This window comes from Eurosta solidaginis, chromosome 2, assembly GCF_040869045.1.
Source record: "Eurosta solidaginis isolate ZX-2024a chromosome 2, ASM4086904v1, whole genome shotgun sequence".
NCBI classification, from domain to species: Eukaryota; Metazoa; Arthropoda; class Insecta; order Diptera; family Tephritidae; genus Eurosta; species Eurosta solidaginis.
Window position 1 is genome coordinate 58,926,839 of NC_090320.1, and position 19,213 is coordinate 58,946,051.

The 19,213-nt window shown below is 37.5% G+C and overlaps 1 protein-coding gene and 1 long non-coding RNA gene across 3 annotated transcripts in view; one reads left to right on the top strand and one right to left on the bottom strand.

Annotated features, from left to right (window-relative positions):
* Positions 1-15,103, bottom strand: part of TbCMF46 — a 218,625-nt gene extending 203,522 nt beyond the window's left edge. Inside the window, exon 1 of one of the 2 annotated variants that reach the window (XM_067765507.1) lies at positions 14,899-15,103. The gene's annotated coding sequence lies outside the window, so the exon portion shown is untranslated. Of the gene's footprint in view, positions 1-14,877 lie in introns of both variants that reach the window. The other variant, XM_067765509.1, reaches the window with a different exon arrangement.
* The window catches only part of LOC137239816 (uncharacterized), a 201,804-nt gene that overhangs the window by 137,370 nt on the left and 45,221 nt on the right, over positions 1-19,213 (top strand). The window lies entirely within an intron of this gene.

The window sequence follows — 19,213 nt, forward strand, 5'->3', positions numbered from 1 at the left end:
GACAAAGGGTTGCTGAATCAGAACAATTCTCATCAGACCCAAACAAAACCCAACCTAACTTCGTCTCGTGAACAGTGAAACCTTCATTAAAATTTACGACTTGTAAAGGGCATATCAAATTAGTATGCGGAACTCCTATCAAAATTTTCGGGGTCGCATTAGTATAGCTCTCTATTGGTATTTCTTTTAACTGCGCATTCTGCTTCTTAAATATATTCGCTTCCAAAATCTGCGGGGGCAACAACAACTTCCTTACAGTACGTACCCCTTTCATAAGAAACTTTACGTTATCTCTGTAAGTACTGGCAATTTCTAAATTTACAAGTCTAGAAATTTCATTAGTCGACTTGTTGTCGAACCATTTCAGGCGTAGTAATTCTTTTTTACCTGTAACCCCAATTTCATTTGCTACTTCTTCTTCCAACAACGTAACTTTTGCACCTTCATCAATAAAGGCTATTACTTCTATACAACCCTTTGGACCATGTAATTTAACTGGAAGGAATTTTAATAAAGTTTTATTTTGTATGTTTCCATATCCGCTTTTCGAACTCATTGACGATTCTCGAACAGATTGACAGGAGCTGACAGTAGCTATAGCTGTTTCGGTTATCGCAGAGCTGCCATTAGTGGCATTTTGATTTGTCTGATTGTGCTGTAATTTGTTGTGATACTTCTGACAAGACGAAATGTTACACACACGACGACGCGAACAGTTATACATACTATGGCCCGGATACAGGCAGCCAAAACAAAGCTTGTTTGCTTTTACAATTTCCCATCGTTTTTCACAATCAACATCTTTAAACTCTTGGCATTGATGTAGCTTATGGTTGTCTTTGCAAAACAGGCACTTAAAATTTTCTTCGGATATGGCAAGTACGGTATTTGCTGACTTATTCAATTTTCTTGTCAGCTGTTCTGGGCTGTCAGATAATTTTTTTACTTCAGTGGCCATTACAATATACAAAGAAACTTCCTGTAACCATAAACTAAAATCGCGAATTGTAGGGTACGATGTATTTATTGTAAATTTGTGAAGCACGCGTTTATATAATGGCAACTTGCCCACCAATTCATCGAGTAGACTTGGGTTTGTAAGGGCGGAACAGCTCCAGCATTTTCCAAAAATGCAACTAAATTGGTTACCATGGAACTGAAGTTGGCGAAATAACCTTGCTTTAGCGAGCTGACTGCGTATGAGTACTTCTGGTCGTCCAAAATGGAACTCCAACGATGACATTACTGCATCCACGCTTGATGGATGTATTAACAATGATTCAACTTTGTTGCGGGCATCTCCTTTCAGTGCTTTTTGTAGCCGAAATAAATTTTCCACGTTTGTATATGAATATAAATGCGTTGTCTCTTTATAAGCTACAGCAAACATAGGCCACTCCTCAGGCAAACCAGAAAACTGTGTCAAATCTTGAATTTTTCGTATGAAAGGCTGGCTATATGGTTGAATACACGTTTGGGCATTGTTTCGTCATGGCGACGAAATCGGTACATGATTAGCACCAGTAGAATTGACATAGATCGATTTTGTGTTTGGTAAAAGGGGAGTGGAATAGTTTCCAATGGTATGACCTACTTGAGTTGCAATGGTTTCCATGCTGCTATCTGGCTGTGGATTCGTATTCATACCATAGATCGGCATTGTTTGATGATTGCGGGGTGAAAATGTGTCGACGTAAGTAATAGGATTCGAGTTAGTACAGTAAGGAGTGCTAAAAAAACTTGTATGTGGTATGTGGGGTATAGCAAAATTGGCGGCGGTAGATGTACATGCATTAAAAAAACTTGTATGAGGTATGTTGGGTATAGCAAAATTAGCGGCGGTAGATATACATGCATTCATCGATGAGGCAAGTGTAGCATCAGAGTTGGCAAGTAACTCTAGTTTTGCTTCATCTGCATGGCTGGCGGCGGTTGGCGATGCAAGTGTGTTTTTGAGACATAACCTCTCTTTTTCGTAGGCGATCATTGTACGTTCATTTTCATTCTCACTGGACGATTCTTCCCTTGAATTTGACATATTTGAAATCGATGTACCCTTTAAATTTCTCCTTCGAAAGTTGTAGCGTGTCATGCATATATGTAAAGTGGCGGATTAGTACAGCAGATTGTGGAATAAATATTAAAATGTTATTACGCCGGCAAATAATAAAATGCACGAATATACTAAAAACTCGTTTATTCAAATGGCAGCAATTTACGATTACAAATTTTGATTTTGGAGTTTTAATATCTATAAAATCATATTTTATAGTACATAAAATGGTATTATTGAAATTAATTCACTTACTTATTCGTGCTTCCTCGGTATTCGTTCGTGAAAGAGTGAAGCCAAAGGAAGCCGTTTAAATTAAATTGAAATAAATACAGAGTTGCATAGCTAAGGCTGCTAGTCCACGACACCGAGCTTCTCTTCCAATTTGCGTCGTGCTCCTCTTGATTTTCCCAACAAATTGGCCGGACGGGACCTACATGTTTTATGCCGACCCCGAACGGCATCTGCAAGGCAGATGAGTTTTCACTGAGAGCTTTTCATGGCAGAAATACACCCGGAGCGCTTGCCAAACACTGCCGAGGGGCGACCCCGCTTAGAAAAATTTTCTTTTAATTGAAAAATCTTATTTCTAAAATTTTGATCTTGCTTTGCCCGGGGTTTGAACCCAGGGCATATGGTGTGGTAGGCGGAGCACGCTACCATCACACCACGGTGGCCGCCTAAACAATTAAAGCCCAATTTTATAAAGATATCAAACATGAACAAAAAGCGTTTCGAAATATGAATCATAAATGATTATTCAAGAATAATCACATTTATGGTACATTTTTCTCCCGACGATACGTTAATTTTCGAACAGAAAATGCTTTTAAATTTGAACGTTTTTAATTATCTTGGGGTATGACATTTGAATATTTTTTGATCAAAATTTTCAAAAAATACTGGCTGGGGTAGAATTTTTTAAATCCATCCATCCGTTTATGAGTTATAGCTATGTAAACAAAAATTTTATGAATTTTTACTACATTTTGGCAATTTCCCACGCCCCTATAATATATATCTTCAAATTATATTAACTGTGCCATCTCACGTAGCTAAGCTTTCAAATGCAAAAAACCGTTTTAAAATCGGAGCATTCTGTGTGAAGTTATGTGCATACATGGCATTTAGCAACTTTATTTTATAAGATTTATAGATATATATATATATTTGATTTCCTTAAAAATAGATTTCAAAATCATATCAAATACTAACCGCAAAATGTACTGGAATTAAAAATTTGAAATGGGTAATTCCAGCCTATAATATAAGGGACTGTTATGACAATTAGTGAAATCGGGAACTAAGTTTTTTAGTTACACACTATGAAAGTCTGACAATTTTATTACATTCCAAAAACTTGCAAATTTCACGAATGACAATTATGAGTTATGACAACTATCAGTTAGTTTTATTAAATGTCAACTTACTTCCCTAAGCGCCATCTGTTGGTAAGTAGTTAAATGGTTAGATGCCGTTTTCAAATTGAACATATGCCTCTAGTGTTAAACGGTAGCAAATTACCATGGTGAGATATCTTTTTGCTATGGTGAGAAATCTTTCCAATAGTAATCTGTGAGAAATTGCAATTATTCATTTCATATCTGCCAAAAATATGAATTTAAATATATTTTGCTAGAATTTGCCACGGTGCCTTGATATTGCATTTCAATTATATTAGCGTGTATGAAATTTAGAAAATTAAGTCGAATCATGTGTAAGATTTTTTTACGAAGATTTTTAACTTTAATGTTCTCCTTTAAAGCTTTAATATAATATGAGTAAGTAGAGTAATATATCGTCTAACTACCCCAACCCTAAATGGCAACCCTACTCAAAAATGCCCCTATTGTAATGCGGAGTGAAATACCTTTGGTTTGATACCCATATCGGCATATCTCATGCAATTTTTTTAATTTCGAATAGGTGGTAACCCTAAACGTCAACCCTATTCAAAAATGTCCCTATTGTAAAGCGGACTGAAATGCCTTTCGTTTGATACCCATATCGGCATATCTCATGCAATTTTTTTTAATCTCGAATAGGTGGCAACCCTAAATGGCAACCCTACTAAAAAATGTCCCTATTGCAATGAGGAGTGAAATACCTTTAGTTTGATACCCTTATCGGCATATCTCATGCAATTTTTTTTAATTTCGAATAGGTGTCAACCCTAAATGGCAACCCTACTCAAAAATGTCCCTATTATAATGAGGAGTGAAATACCTTTCGTTTGATACCCATATCGGCATATCCCATTGATTTTTTTTTAATTTCGAATAGGTGGCAACCCTAAATGCCAACCTTACTCAAGAATGTCCCTATTGTAATGCGGACTGAAATGCCTTTCGTTTGATACCCATATCGGCATATTTCATTAAATTTTTTTTAATTCCGAATAGGTGTCAACCCTAAATGGCAACCCTACTCAAAAATGTCCCTATTATAATGAGGAGTGAAATACCTTTCGTTTGATACCCATCTCGGCATATCCCATGGAATTTTTTTTTTGTAATTTCGAATAGGTGGCAACCCTAAATGGCAACCCTACTCAAGAATGTCCCTATTGTATTGCGGACTGAAATGCCTTTCGTTTGATACCCATATCGGCATATCTCATTATATTTTTTTAATTCCGAATAGGTGGCAACCCTAAATGGCAAACCTACTCAAAAATGTCCCTATTGCAATGCGTAGTGAAATACCTTTCGTTTGATACCCATATCGGCATATCTCATGCAATTTTTTTAATTTCGAATAGGTGGTAACCTTGTGAAACATTCTGAGTGGCAACACCTAGGTAGAAAGTCTTAGAAGGTGATACATTATCTCTGTGCCAAATTTCATTTAAATGGGTTGAGCCGTTCCCGAGATCGTTCGGCTATACAAATATACAAGAATTGCTCATTTAAAGTTATAAGATATTATATTTTTTAATAACAAAAATACGTTTTTATACTCAGTTGAGCAGAGCTCACAGAGTATATTAAGTTTGATTGCATAACGGTTGGTTGTACAGGTATAAAGGAATCGAGATAGATATAGACTTCCATATATCAAATTCATCAGGATCGAAAAAAAAGTTGATTTAGCCATGTCCGTCCGTCCGTCCGTCCGTCGGTTAACACGATAACTTGAGTAAATTTTGAGGTATCTTGATGAAATTTGGTCTGTAGGTTCCTGAGCACTCATCTCAGATCGCTATTTAAAATGAACGGTATCGGACTATAACCACGCCCACTTTTTCGATTTCGAAAATTTCGAAAAACCGAAAAAGTGCAATAATTCATTACCAAAGACATATAAAGCGATGAAATTTGGTAGGTGAGTTGAACTTATGACGCAGAATTGAAAATTAGTAAAATTTTGGACAATGGGCGTGGCACCGCCCACTTTTAAAAGAAGGTAATTTAAAAATTTTGCAAGCTGTAATTTGGCAGTTGTTGAAGATATCATGATGAAATTTGGCAGGAACGTTACTCCTATTACTATATGTACGCTTAATAAAAATTAGCAAAATCGGAGAAGGACCACGCCCACTTTTAAAAAAAAATTTTTTTAAAGTAAAATTTTAACAAAAAATTTAATATCTTTACAGTATATAAGTAAATTATGTCAACATTCAACTCCAGTAATGATATGGTGCAACAAAATACAAAAATAAAAGAAAATTTTAAAATGGGCGTGGCTCCGCCCTTTTTCATTTAATTTGTCTAGGATACTTTTAATACAAAAATGTACCAATCATTTTGAAATTTGGTAGGGGCATAGATTTTATGACGTTAACTGCTTTCTGTGAAAATGGGCGAAATCGGTTGAAGCCACGCCCAGTTTTTATACACGGTCGTCCGTCTGTCATTCCGCATGGCCGTTAACACGATAACTACAGCAAATATCGACATATCTTTACTGAACTTAGTTCACGTACTTATCTGAACGCACTATATCTTGGTGTAAAAAATGAACGAGATCCGACTATGACCACGCCCACTTTTTCGATATCAAAAATTCCAAAAAATGAAAAAAATGCCATAATTCTATACCAAATACGAAAAAAGGGATGAAACATGGTAATTGGATTGGTTTATTGACGCGAAATATAACTTTGGAAAAACTTTGTAAAATGGTTGTGACACCTACCATATTAAGTAGAAGAAAATGAAAATGTTCTGCAGGGCGAAATAAAAAACCCTTTAAATCTTTGCAGGTATTACATATATAAATAAATTAGCGGTATCCAACAGATGATGTTCTGGGTCACCCTGGTCCACATTTTGGTCGATATCTGGAAAACGCCTTCACATATACAACTACCACCACTCCCTTTTAAAACTCTCATTAATACCTTTAATTTGATACCAATATCATACGAACACATTCTAGAGTCGCCCCTGGTCCACCTTTATGGCCATATCTCGAAAAGGCGTCCACCTATAGATTTAAGCCCCACGCCCTTTTAAAATACTCATTAGCACCTTTCATTTGATACCCATATCGTACAAACATGTTCTAGAGTCACCCCTGGTCCACCTTTATGGCGATATTTCGAAACGGCGTCCACCTATAGAACTAAGCCCCACGCCCTTTTAAAATACTCATTAGCACCGTTTTTTTTTATACCCATATTGTACAAACAAATTCTAGGGTCACCCCTGGTCCACCTTTATGGCGATATCCCTAAATGGCGTCCACCTATAGAACTATGGCCCACTCCCTCATAAAATACTCTTTAATGCCTTTCATTTGATACACATGTCATACAAACACTTTCCACGGTTTCCCTCGGTTCATTTTCCTACATGGTTATTTTCCCTTATGTTGTCACCATAGCTCTCAACTGAGTATGTAATGTTCGGTTACACCCGAACTTAACCTTCCTTACTTGTTATACTCAGTTGAGCAGAGCTCACAGAGTATATTAACTTTACAGGTATAAAGGAATCGAGATAGATATAGACTTCCATATATCAAAATCATCAGTATCGAAAAAAAATTTGATTGAGCCATGTCCGTCCGTCCGTCCGTCCATCTGTCCGTTAACACAATAACTTGAGTAAATTTTGAGGTATCTTGATGAAATTTGGTATGTAGATTCCTGGGCACTCATCTCAGGTCGCTATTTAAAATGAACGATATCGGACTATAACCACGCCCACTCTTTCGATATCGAATATTTCGAAAAACCGAAAAAATGCGATAATTCATTGCCAAAGGCGGTTAAAGCGATGAAACTTGGTAGGTGGGTTGAACTTATGACGTAGAATAGAAAATTAGTAAGATTTTGGACAATGGGCCTGCCACCGCCTACTTTTACAAGAAGGTAATTTAAAAGTTTTGCAAGCTATAATTTGGCAGTCGTTGAAGATATCATGACGAAATTTGGCAGGAACATTACTACTATTACTATATATGTGCTAAATAAAAATTAGCAAAATTGGATGAAGAACACGCCCACTTTTTAAAAAAATTTTTTTTTAAATTCAAATTTTAACAAAAAATTTAATATCTTTACTGTATATAAGTAAATTAAGTCAAAATTCAACTCCAGTAATGATATGATGCAACCAAATACAAAAATAAAAGAAAATTTCAAAATGGGTGTGGCTCCGCCCATTTTCATTTAGTTTGTCTAGAATACTTTTAATGCCATAAGTCGAACAAAAATATACCAATCCTTCTCAAATTTGGTAGGGGCATAGATTATATTACGGTAACTGTTATCTGTGAAAAAGGGGGAAATCGGTGGAAGCCACGCCCAGTTTTTATACACAGTCCACCGTCTGTCCTTCCGCTCGGCCTTTAACACAATAACTTGAGCAAAAACCGATATATCTTTACTAAACTTAGCCCACGTACTTATCTGAACTCACTTTATCTTGGTATAAAAAATGGCCGAAATACGACCATAACCACGCCCACTTTATCGATATCGAAAATTACGAAAAATGAAAAAAATGCCATAATTCTATACCAAATACGAAAAAAGGGATGAAACATGGTAACGGGATTGGTTTATTGACGCAAAATATAACTTTGGAAAAAACTTTGTAAAATGGGTGTGACACCTACCATATTAAGTAGAAGAAAATGAAAAAGTCCTACAAGCCGAAATCAACAGCCCTTGGAATCTTGGCAGGAATACTGTTAGTGGTATTGCATATATAAATAAATTAGCAGTACCCGACAGATGATTTTCTGGATCACCTGGTCCACATTTTGGTCGATATCGCGAGAACGCCTTCACATATACATCTAAGGGCCACTCGCTTTTAAAACCCTCATTAATACTTTTAATTTGATATCCATATCGTACAAACACATTCTAGAGTCACCCCTGGCCCACCCTAATGGCGATATCTCGAAAAGGCGTCCACCTATAGACCTAATGCCCACTCCCTCTTAAAATGCTCAGTAACACCTTTCGTTTGATACCCATATCGTACAAACATTCTAAAGTCACCCCTGGCCCACCCTAATGGCGATATCTCGAAAAGGCGTCTACCTATAGACCTAATGTCCACTCCCTCTTAAAATGCTCAGTAACACCTTTCGTTTGATACCCATATCGTACAAACATTCTAGAGTCACCCCTGTCCCACCCTAATGGCGATATCTCGAAAAGGCGTCCACCTATAGACCTAATGCCCACTCCCTCTTAAAATGCTCAGTAACACCTTTCGTTTGATACCCATATCGTACAAACATTCTAGAGTCACCCCTGGCCCACCCTAATGGCGATATCTCGAAAAGGCGTCCACCTATAGACCTAATGCCCACTCCCTCTTAAAATGCTCAGTAACACCTTTCGTTTGATACCCATATCGTACAAACATTCTAGAGTCACCCTTGGTCCACCTTTATGGCGATATCTCGAAAAGGCGTCCACCTATAGAACTAAGGATTACTCCCTTTTAAAATACTCATTTCCACCTTTCATTTGATACCCATATCGTACAAACACATTCTAGAGTCACCCTGGCCCACCCTAATGGCGATATCCCGAAAAGGCGTCCACCTATAGACCTAATGCCCACTCCCTCTTAAAATGCTCAGTAACACCTTTCGTTTGATACCCATATCGTACAAACATTCTAGAGTCACCCCTGGCCCACCCTAATGGCGATATCCCGAAAAGGCGTCCACCTATAGACCTAATGCCCACTCCCTCTTAAAATGCTCAGTAAAACCTTTCGTTTGATACCCATATCGTACAAACATTCTAGAGTCACCCTTGGTCTACCTTTATGGCGATATCTCGAAAAGGCGTCCACCTATAGAACTAAGGATTACTCCCTTTTAAAATACTCATTACCACCTTTCATTTGATACCCATATCGTACAAACACATTCTAGAGTCACCCCTGGCCCACCCTAATGGCGATATCTCGAAAAGGCGTCCACCTATAGACCTAATGCCCACTCCCTCTTAAAATGCTCAGTAACACCTTTCGTAAAGGATCACTCCTTTTCAAAATACTCATTAACAGCTTTCATTTGATACCCATATCGTACAAACATATTCTAGAGTCACCCCTGGTCCACCTTTATGGCGATTTCTCGAAAAGGCGTTCACCTATAGAACTAAAGCCCATTCCCTTTTAAAATACTCATTACCACCTTTCATTTGATACCCATATCGTAAAACACATTCTAGAGTCACCCCTGGTCCACCTTAATGGCGATATCTCGAAAAGGCGTCCACCGATAGACCTAAGGCCCACTCCCTCTTAAAATGCTCAGTAACACCTTTCATTTGATACCCTATCGTACAAACAAAATCTAGAGTCAGCCCTGGTCCACCTTTATGAGGATATCCCTAAATGGCGTCCATCCATAGAACTATGGCCTACTCTCTCTTAAAATACTATTTAATACCTTCCATTTGATACACATGTCATACAACCACATTCCAGGGTTACCCTAGGTTCATTTTCCTACATGGTGATTTTCCTTATTTTGTCTCCATAGCTCACAACTGGGTATGTAATGTTCGGTTACACCCGAACTTAGCCTTCCTTACTTGTTTATTTTATATTTATCTTAAAAATCGGTTAGGTATGTAGGTCTGTTCACTATATATTTCTTATCTTATATATCCGATTATTCGGAGATTACGAACGGGATAAGAATATTGTTCAGCCCCATTCATGAAAGGTATGAAGTCTTCGGCACAGCCGAAGACAGTCCCGTTCTTACTTGTTTTATACTAAGTTGAGCAGAGCTCACAGAGTATATTAACTTTGATTTGACAACGGTTGGTTGTACAGGTATAAAGGAATCGAGATAGATTTAGACTTCCATATATCAAAATCATCAGGATCGAAAAAAAATTTGATTGAGTCATTTCCGTCCGTCCGTCCGTCCGTCTGTCCGTTAACACGATAACTTGAGTAAATTTTGAGGTACCTTGATGAAATTTGGTGTGTAGGTTCCTGAGAACTCATCTAAGATCGCTATTTAAAATGAACAATATCGGACTATAACCACGCCCACTTTTTCGAAAAACGGAAAAAGTGCGATAATTCATTACCAAAGACGGATAAAGCGATGAAACTTGGTAGGTGAGTTGAACTGATGACGCAGAATAGAAAATTAGTAAAATTTTGGACAATGGGCGTGGCACCGCCCACTTTTAAAAGAAGGTAATTTAAAAGTTTTGCAACCTGTAATTTGGCAGTCGTTGAAGATATTATGATGAAATTTGGCAGGAACGTTACTCCTATTACTATATGTATGCTTAATAAAAATTAGCAAAATCGGAGAACGACCACGCACACTTTTAAAAAAAAATTTTGTTTAACTCAAATTTTAACAAAAAATTTAATATCTTTACAGTATATAAGTAAATTATATCAACATTCAAATCCAGTAATGATATGGTGTAACAAAATGCAAAAATAAAAGAAAATTTCAAAATGGGCTTGGCTCCGCCCTTTTTCATTTAATTTATCTAGGATACTTTAAATGCCATAAGTCGAACAAAAACTTGCCGATCCTTGTGAAATTTGGTAGGAGCTTAGATTCTGGGACAATAACTTATTTCTGTGAAAAAGGGCGAAATCGGTTAAAGCCACGCCCAGTTTTTATACACAGTCGACCATCTGTCCTTCCGCTCGGCCGTTAACACGATAACTTGAGCAAAAATAGATATATCTTTACTAAACTCAGTTCACGTACTTTTCTGAACTCACTTTGTATTGGTATAAAAAATGGCCGAAATCGGACTATGACCACGCCCACTTTTTCGATATCGAAAATTACCACAAAAAAAAAAAAAAAAAAAATACCATAATTCTATACCAAATCCAAAAAAAGGGATGAAACATGGTATTTGGATTGGTTTATTGACACAAAATATAACTTTAGAAAAAAACTTTGTAAAATGAGTGTGACACCTACCATATTAAGTAGAATGAAATGAAAAAGTTCTGCAGGGCGAAATAAAAAACCCTTGAAATCTTGGCAGGAATACTGTTCGTGGTATTATATATACTAGTATCGCCTGTGGTCGAAATTCGACCAACGTGTATTTTTTTCAACTCAGTCTATGCATCAAGTGTTGGAAATATAGCAAACTGGTCTAACTTACTTAACTTTTTCTTTAAAATTTTGAATTTGATCTAAGACCCTGTACTTTTTGAATGTATTTTTTTAACTTTCTACAAACTTTTCACGTGTAATTATAACGTTTTGGTATGGAGCTCCTTAAACAAAAATATAAAAATTATGTAAAATCAAATGAAGTTGACATAGAATTATGGTGAAATTACTTGAAATTGAATTGAAAAATAGGGTTTTCCACACCACCCGGAAGTTCCCCGTTGGCGCGCTACCGAAGTTAGTTTTGGGAGCTCGGTTCCTCAGTAGGCCTATATAACCCATATACATATATCGCCCATTTACTTCAATAGTGTCATAATTCAAAAAACACGAACTTTTAGTTAAAAATGAAGAAATTTGCTAAAGGAATTTAGCCTATTTCACGCCACCCGTTTAATTTTGTATAAATACATATATAATATATAAGTGTGACACAAAACAAAAATTTCGAGTAGAATAGAGGATACCTTCAAAAAAAAATAAAATAAAAATATAAAAAAATTATGTAATGAGAAAGAAAGCAGAGTTTACTAAAAAATGTTTAATTAAAGAAAAGAATAAAGCACTTAAATTGCGAAAAAATTAAGTGAAGTGAACAAACAGTTCCATATAAAAACGCAATAAGTGCACTTAGACTTTTTCCGGGGTTTGATGTGATCATTGTGGAAATATGAAGATTATAATGTTCGGATATTTAATGTTGGGATTCCCACTCCATTTCATGAATATATATGACCATATCTACCATAAAATATCGTCTGTGAAAAATACAATACTAAGATATAACAAAGCAGAATAAATTACAAAGAAAAGAAAAACAAACAAAAACATTAAAGATATTCACGTAAACATATTTACTAAAATAAAATTGATTTCATAACTTTAAGCAACATAAAAAAAATTAGGGTTATGGGATCTAAGCATCCGATTAATGGATATATAATCCAACAAAGTTAGCCTAATAATAAATATAGTGGGTAATATATGTAACGACAGCCTGTCTCCATACTGGCTTGAATGAGTGGCAGAGTGTATATGCGTCTATGTGTTTATGTGTTTTGTGTCCAGGTCCGTGCCTTAGCCGCAATGTTGCCATTAAAATAATATTAACATGATAACATTAACATTGACAACATTGTGCCTGTAGGGAACACAATGTTGCAACGGAAATTAGATGTTGCGCTTGGCATCATGTTGTTACAATAAGAAAAATTTCACCATGTTGCTAACAACCTAGCAGCCTTGACGAATGGTATGTAACTATGTGTTTGTTCTGTTCGGTATTATGTAGGTGGATGGGTATTTGTGAAAGGCTATGAACGTGTGGATGCATCAGTGTAAGCGGCCAAGGCGCGAACCAAATGTATCTGTGTAGGTGTTCGTTTTGTGGAGCGGTAAGCGTGTGAAGGTATGAGTGAAAAATACGTATGGATGAAAAATACGGGAAAGCCGAGAAGAAAGTTTGGCATGTATAGGTAGGAATTTTCCGTTTCTGAGTGACGTTCCCCTGCCACGGCGGTAGCTATAAAAGGGCGCAACGTTAGGCAACGGACAAAGTATTACGTTATCAAGTGCCCAGTGCGAGTGAGTAAATATTTAAAAGTTTGTGCCCCGAAAAAAATATTTTAAAAAGTTTGAAGTGCGCGGCTTAAAGCGAAAAAAAAAAAAGGTTGTAGTGCGTGAATAAAAGCGAAACTTTAAGTTGTGCGCGCCGAAGGTTTCGCGAAACGTGAGAAAAAAAAAAAAAGACGCACAAAGAAGTAAAGGCTAGGGATATCCTGCCCACCACCAAGCAGTCCCCAACTCAGGACAGCAGCAGAAGTTCCTGGTAAGTACAATGGTTTTCGCTGCCCTTGAATTTTTTTATCTCCCACCAACTTGGCATGCCCACTGGGAAGCTGGCGTCCACAAAGCCAATTTTCCAAGCAAGCCAAAAGCAAATTTGCATGCATATATGCACGCCTCCGTACAGACACATGTATGTCGGTGTGTATATTAATCATGCAAACAAAAAAAAAAAAAAAAAAAAAAAAAAACACAAAAAAAAAATAGTTTTAGCTTCACCAGGCTTCTTGCATTAGGAATTCCCCAAGAATAATGTTTTTCTTTCCTTATATTAACAGGACACTCCCTTTTGGAAAGAACGCACTGGGCAGAGCATTGCAAATTACGGTTTGCGGCCTAAAGGCTGAATTAGCGACATACCGCTCCAACAATAGCAACCACGAGTTTTGGTATTGGCGGCGCAACGCCAACAGTAATCGTCACAACACTTTATTATTTAGCCGACAGCAAAGCAATTTTAGCAACATGTCTTATTGGAGGGGTTAGAACGCAGCAACAACAGCAACTCCATTGGTACCGGCAAACAACATCCACTACAGCATTTCTTTGTTGGCAACGCACGGCCGCAACAACCACAACTTGTATAGATTTATATCTTAGTAACATACCGCTCGACTACAACAACACTATTTTTGTGAGATTGGCGGCGCACCGCCCAACAACCAGTACAACAACGTTCGTATATCGGCGACGTATCGCCCAACCATTATTACTACACATCCACAAGCACTACACTATAATTTTATTTGGTGGCGCACACCACTACAACCACAGTGAAAACACAAGAACTTGGCAATATCGAGGAGGAGCATTTTCCACCAGCGGTACTGGGTCGCAACAACAATACACACAAGCGCTACACTAAGTCGTTATGTATTGGCGCGCAATACAACAACAACGGCAACGACACCACAGGTAACTAAAATCCTTGGGAGCTAACACAACAAATAAAGAAAAACGGCAGCAACCGTCACAATAAAGTTGGCAGCAACATTTCCATATTTTGGCCCTTGAAACTACAACAAGCACAGGCGGAGAGAGGAACGGCCCCGGCGTTGGATTTGGTCACCACATTATTTTTATATATTGTATTTTTTTATTATTACGTTTATTTATATCTCTTTTATATTGTCGGAAGGAGCATACTTTTAGTAGGAAACAGGAAACAGGGGTCATTTAGTTTCAGGGGTCACACATATATGGTGTTAAAGTGAATCCCAAACTTTAACACCATACTTCCTAACGGTGGCACTCTCGCTCCCATTTAAATTTCCTCATTCGTTTATTCCTTTCATTCCCTTTTTTTTTTTGTTTCTTCGGTCTGACATTCCATTGTCTTTTTTTTTTGTTTCCCTCCCTTTTTTTTTATCTTTCCTTACCAGATACATATTTTTTCTTACGTGTTCCTTTCTTTTGGCTATGCATGGTAGCCGTAACTCAGGATTGTTAAACTTTGAGTTTTTAAAATTTTCTTTTGCTTTTTTTGATTTTTTTGGGAAAAAAAAAAAATTACATTTTTTTTATTTTTATTCCGGCCAATATACCGCGTTATTAGGCTCACACCCTGAAATTGTAATGATGCCTTCAGCATAATAGGCATTCTTTGTTTTGCTGGTGCGAATATACTTTAAACACGTTTCACCATCACGTTGATAGAATTAATACTACCAAAGCACTCATTACTAAAGATCACTAGTGAGTGATCTTGGCTGAGTGATTGCGGGTGGCCAACGTGGGCGTGGCCTGTAGAATTGTATGCATGCTAGGAGTATTTCTTTTCAGCATTTTCAGCAAAGCTACTCAACTTCAGCGGCGCCGTTGGATAAGGAGAGTAACTTGGTGAGTGTTTTGAGTGAAATATAAAAATTTATCAATATACACCTGTTTAGTTGTATGTACATGTGTTAGCACAGATTCCTGCTCTTGCAAAAATAGAACAGGAATTAGCAAAGCAGAAAAATAGAAACAGATTGCAACGAACATATGTGCATGCATGAAAAACGTCACAAACGTATATTTGCACTTACATACATACCATTTACTTCCATATACACATAAATTCTTTTCCTTGTTGACCTACTTTTGCTGTGTACATAATTGATCTTATGTTTATTTGAGCGGTTGCGGTAGGTCAGGGATTAGGGTACTTGAATTTTTTTTATTCGCCCTCTTATTTTATTTTATTTGAATTTGTACCGCATTAGGGTGGCCCTAAAAGTTAAATTTTTTTCTTTGAGACCAGACACTTTGTCTATTAGCCGTAGGTATTTTTTTATAGAATTGAATTTGGAATGTATCCACTGGTTCTTGCACCTAAAAGTTTAATTTTTTTCTTTGAGACCAGACACTTTGTCTATTAGCCGTAGGTATTTTTTTATAGAATTGAATTTGGAATGTATCCACTGGTTCTTGCACTCTTATGAATTTTTAATGTTCGCCAGTAATAAAAGTTAGCATTAAGTTTGAGCAATTTTTTTATTGTTACTTTGAGTAAACTTTTGAAGCCCTTGGAAAATTATTTTGTAGTAAACTTTGAGTTTAAAGTTTTATTGAAATTATTGAACTGGTAGTAGGGTGTTAGTCGGTAATTTGTAAACCAAAAAAAATTTTGTAAATAAATTATAAGAATTATGTTTGGATGAAATTTTAAGACATTCATAATGCAGGGCTAAGTCGAATTTTGGTGTTGGTGCTGCGCTTGCGCGCGGTAAGGTAAGGTGAAGGTGAGTAATAGGGAAATGACTTATTGACGGATGGACAGACTCAGGTCAGGTTTGGGGGCACTGTAAGTAGATAGGAGTCAGCACAGTGCCCACGGTGCAGTACAAGTTGCACTGCAGAGGGAGGGTAGACTCCACCTGACAGGACAGGCCTCCAGCTTTTTCTGTCCCTTAGGCTTTCCCCTTCTAACTTTGCCCCTCACGTTTATTTCTATCTTTTTCAGCTTTTTCTCTCCTTTCCTTACACATGCAGGTATGAACCCTCTTTTTGTTCATGTGGCTGCGGGTGAGGTCGGTGGTGCAATACCCCGCCCAAGACGACGAGCTAGCCTGGGCCCGCAAGCATACCTGCTTGCCGCCGCTCCTCACCACCCCAACAAGTCAGTCACGTAACAATGGCGCCCAACGTCAATAGCCCGATCACCTTTTTCACTCTTCCATTTCCCTTTTTATCAATTTTAAATTTGTATTTTGTTTTGCAGTTTTTTTTTCTCGATCCCGATTAATCCTTCAAGTTCCGCTTACATTTTTTTTTAGTTTCCAAAATTTTCTATCAGTTTTTAGCGTTGGTATTACGAACGTTAATAGCTCGACCAATTTTTGATTTACACGTTAATTAATGATCTCTTCTTTTAAATTTCCCATTTTTACTTTAATTAATTATTTCCTATTTGTCATTTTTGAAATTCTTAATTTTTTCCCAACCTTTCCTTTCTTAGATTTTCCATTTTTTTTCGTTTACCCTTCCAAACCCAATCCTTATTTCCGTCTTTTGACAGGACAGGGACAGTCATGATGCCAACGCCGGATGGGTTCACCTGATCGACAAGTGTCATCATGACCAGAGGATAGGGATTAGCTGAGTGCCCATGTCAGGGTTCCTTTGTTGAACTTTAACAGCTCGACAAAGTGGTAACTGGTATGGCACTTAGCTAGCGACGGACTTAGGTAGGAGATCGTGGCGAGCTGTTCAAGCTACCTTACGGGGAGTCCAGCACTGCCGGTAAGTGAGGTTTACAGTCGTCGCCACGATATTTAGGAGTAGGAGGTGTGGCATCCACGCTTAGGAACAAGTTCTTGAACGTGAAGTGCCACACTTCTACGGACAGCACGAAAACTGACTACACAGGATATAGATACGAACGAACACACTGCCTTCACCGAACCTTCGCCAAGGCAGCACCGCACACACCAATACACACTCAATTTCAGTAGTGACTTTTTTTTTTTTTTTTTTTTTTTTTTTTACTGGCTAATTTCCAATTTAGTCTTTTTATATTTTCTTATTGGAATTATTTCCAAACAAATTTGTTCAAACTGCGTTATAAAATTTTTGGTTTTTGCTATTATATCGTTCTTAGGGTTGTTTCATATTGCTTTCCATTTTTAGTATTAGGGACTTGAAAAAAAAAAAAAAAAAAAATTTTTTTTTTACACATACATATGTATATTGAAAGTCGTATACATTTTGTAGGTGTTTAGCATATTCCATAAATTACAGAGTATCTTGGAATTTTTTTGTAATAATTAGAACTAAGTTTTTATTTTTCTATTTTTATTTTTGAGCTTGGGTTTTGGGTGAACTTTATTAATTCCTTTCTAGGCGTTTAAGATATACAATTTCAGTTTGTTTTGTCATATCCACACCATTACTTGAATTACCATACACATATATACATACACACAAACATATTACCTATTAATTGATTGAATTTTTATATACCTACATTGTAATTTTTATATCTATTAGTTAATATCCATTATTTATATATATTTTTTATTGGGTTTTGGGTGAATTTGGACCTGTTATCTTATAGTATTTACTTTTTTACTATTTGTTGGATCTGCAAGTACAAAGAGATTGTTTTTATCGGAATATTTTCTTTGCATCTCAATTTTTTTCTTTTTCGCATAATTTTTTTTCTCTTCTTTTTTTTCCATTTGGGTTGCGGTTTGGATATCGTGTCCTTGGATATATTAGGGTGTCTGGCTAAATAGATTCTTTTAATTTATATTTTTTTCAAATTTTTGACATAAATCTATTGTTCAGACAGTGAATGTCTGATAAAGAGACAGAGAACCGCGTAATTGGGGGATTGGGGATTTTAAATTCCGATAGGCGCGTTACGAGAAGTCACACTCGAGCGCTTGAAAATCAAATCGTGGGTTCAGTTTTCAACCAGATCGACACTGGTATTCCGAGGGCCGTCGACTTTGTGCCCACAGACTATTTTAATAGGTGCGCGTCGCGGATCTTCGCATCTTTTGGCCTTGAACGCCCGATTAGGATCTCTGTCGCGAACGGGGTGTCAGTCAGTGAGGCTGAAAATTCATTGAACTTTTCCCAGAAGATCGATTTGGTGTGCCAAATGTCGGATAGCGGAGATGAGGGTGCCCGAGGGGGCGATGTTCCAGTGGTGGGCGCACCGGTAGGGGATCCCAGAGGTCTTAATGCCCCTCTTCCTGAAGCCACCCGCCAAGACACCAATGTCGAACAGCTGAGCCGAATGATGGCTATGATGGCGCAACAACAAGACTTGGTTGTGCAAATGGCAGGGGAGGTCAGGAGCATTAAGACCAATGTTGATATCCTTGGTGGTCGCGTAGCGGATATGGAGGCTTCCGCGCAACCTTCGGGACATCGGTCCGCCGTGGCATCAACGCCACAACCTCAAAACCAGAGGGGGGAAACTACTGCTCGTGACGGTACGCCGAATACCAATCGGACTGCCGAGCGGGACGGTGGTAACCCTCCAAGGTGGAAAAAATTAGATTTGGACAAGTGGCACATCAAATTCGATGGGACAAACAAGGGAATGAGCGTCGAAAGCTTCGTATTCCGGGTGGAGAGAATGCGGGAACAACACAACATCTCCTACTACCAGTTATTCACGGACTTTCATTGTCTGGTTTCCGGCGGTGCCTTGAAGTGGTATTGGCAGGTGCTCGAAGACCATTCCGATGATCCCGATTTTGGGTATTTTGGTCTGAAAGC